We start from the raw sequence: 2,934 nt of genomic DNA on the forward strand, positions 1-2,934 counted from the left end.
CACCTAGGCTGGAATGCAGTGGCACAATCACCGCTAACTGTGGTCTCCCCTCCTAGGCTCAAATGATCCTCTTGTCTCAGCCTCCTGAGTAGTTGGCACCACAGGCACACACCACCCTACCAAGCTAATTTGTTTCGTTTGGCTTTTTGGGGGATAGAGATGGGTTTTCACTATGTTGCCCAGGCTGGTCTTAAACTCTTGGACTCGAGCAATCTTCCCTCCTCAGCCTCCCAAAGTGCTGGAATTACAGGTATGAGCCACTGCACCCAGCCCCCATATATGTACATATATATATATATATATATATATTTTTTTTTTTTTTTTTAAGACAGAGTCTTACTCTATCACCCAGGCTGGAGTGCAGTGGCATGATCTCAGCTCACTGCAACCTCCGCCTCCCGAGTTCAAACAATGCTCCTGCCTCAGCCTCCCAAGTAGCTGGGATTACAGGCCTGCACCACCACGCCCAGCTAATTTTTGTATTTTTAGTAGAGACAGGGTTTCACCATGTTGGCCAGGCTGTCTCGAACTCCTCACCTCAGGTGATCCACCCGCCTTAGCCTCCCAAAGTGCTGGAATTACAGATGTGAGTCACCACCCCCAGCCCCCAGTTTCTTAATGACATTACAGAATCAAAGTACCAGCTCTGGATTGCCTACCTCTAAGTAATTAAATGTCTTCATTGTATAAGTCACTAGTAAACAGGTTTTCATTAACTTGCACCTGAACACATTCTAACTGGTCATTGTTTTTATTGTGCAAGATTTCAAATTGTCGGATTAAATGAGATCATATTTGGGAAAATGTTGTGTATGCTTTTGTCATATTGAATTCCCTGAAAGCACCATACTATTTTGCTTTTCAGCCATTGTTTTGTTGTTTTTCATCTCTGCATTGTTTTCCTTTCTCCCCTTTCTCACATGCTGCCCCATTTCTGGCTAACTCGTATTAATCATTTCCATCTCTTTGTAGATGTCTCTCCCTGCCTGCCCAGAAGCCTACCTACACTCACCAAAGTTCTGGCTATGTAGCCTGTGTTAGTGTTTCCATGGCAGCCTGACCCTCCTGATCACATCGTCTTTACCTGTCTGTAAGCTCCTTGTGGACAGAGACTGTCTTATTTTTGGCTGAATTCAGATGCTAAAGGAAATCATTAGGAATCCATTTCCCTCCTTCCCTCAAGTCTGCTTTTCTTTTCTCTTGGCTTTACTCCTGGGCAGATTCCTCCCACATGGACGAGATGGCCACCAGGAGCTTCAGGCCTACCTTTTACCAACTTGGCAACCTTGATGGAAAGACAATGTCCCTTTCACATTAGATCCAGAAAAACATTTGGCCTCTCACTGGCCTCAATTGGGCCAGGTGTGGGCCGCATATCACCTCCTAGAGTGGCTCCGTGGAGTCAGCCCCCAGAATCACAACAACTGAGGAGGAGAAAGGAGAAGTTTTACAAAGGCAAATGGAGGCCTTATGACTAGAAAATGCACAAATAGATACTGGGCAGGCCAGGCTTGGTGCTCACACCTGGAATCCCAGTGCTTTGGAAGGCCAAGGCAGGAGATCACTTGAGCCCAGGAGTTCAAGACCAGCCTGGGCAACATAGTGAGATCCTGTCCCTAAAAAAAAAAAGTTTTAAAAATTAGCTTGACATGGTGGTGCTTGCATCTAGTCCCAGCTACTTGGAAGGCTGAGGCTGGAGGATTGCTTGAGCCTAAGAGTTCGAGGCTGCAATGAGCTGTGATTACCCTACTGCACTATAGACTGGGTAACAGATAGAGACTTTGTCTCAAAAAAATAGAATAAACTTACACTAGCTTTTGGGTAGGCAAAACAACTGACAACCACTAGAGAAGGAGATATATAGAGACACCTTTTCTTGGGTACTTACTATGCTTCAGGCACCAGGCTAAGCCATTTTTATTCATTCAAAAAACAATTACTGAGAACCTACTACAGGCTAAGCATGAGAACAAGAAAGACGTGGTCCCTGTTCCCACAGGATGCAAAATTTAAAGAGAATTTCTAACTATCCTTCAAAACCATATGAGGTATGTGTTTTGTTTATCACTGCCTAATAGACTTTAAAAACAAAATGACATGTAGCATAGAGTGCTTAAGTGACTTGCTCAAAGGCATATGGTAGTGGGTAGCAGAGCTAGAACCCGACATTTATCTGAGAGGTTAGCCTCATTTAACACATACCTTGCAGGTATAGATGAGACAGGTGAGAGGGACAGCATTTTCCCGTGACCTACAGGACCAATGCTATCCAAGGGAGTGCTGAAGACCCAGACAGGGCACCCCAATCAAGTTAAAATGAATATCATGGACAGGTAGAGAAATACATATGTGAAAGAAGGAAGACAGACCCCTGTATTTTGCAGCAGTAAAGAAGAATTTGGAGACCAGCTATATATTTCATTTCTAGCACAAATGAGTCCTCAGCCTCCCTCTTTCCCCCTTTCCTCATCCCTTCTTCTTCCCCTTAATCATTAAATTACAGAACCCAAGAGATAGAAGATGATTTAGGAAGCATATAGCCAAAACCTCTTGGTAACCCAAATGACAGCCAAGGTCTCCCTGCCTCTTAAGACCTGGTGGGATTGACTCAATCCCCCATTCCACCTCCTGTGGAAAACCCAGTACCCTTCTCAACCTCTCTGGAAAGACCTAGGGGCTTCTCATGGCAGTTGCTTCTGGCTCCAACTACTTTGTCTTCTAAGTTCTTGGTCTTTAGTCTATATTGCTTCTCCTCTTTCATCTCAGCCTTGTCATCAATTCAAACATGTAGCTCAACCCTTTTATACAGAGATCAATATATTAATCTCTCATGCCTCATTTTATACTGTGGAGAAAATTGAGGAGTGGAGGTTACAAGACATGCCCAAGATGACTCAGCTGGTGAGGGGCAGGGCTGGGCCAAGAAGTCAGGTC

This window comes from Pan troglodytes, chromosome 1 (assembly GCF_028858775.2).
Source record: "Pan troglodytes isolate AG18354 chromosome 1, NHGRI_mPanTro3-v2.0_pri, whole genome shotgun sequence".
Lineage (NCBI taxonomy): Eukaryota > Metazoa > Chordata > Mammalia > Primates > Hominidae > Pan > Pan troglodytes.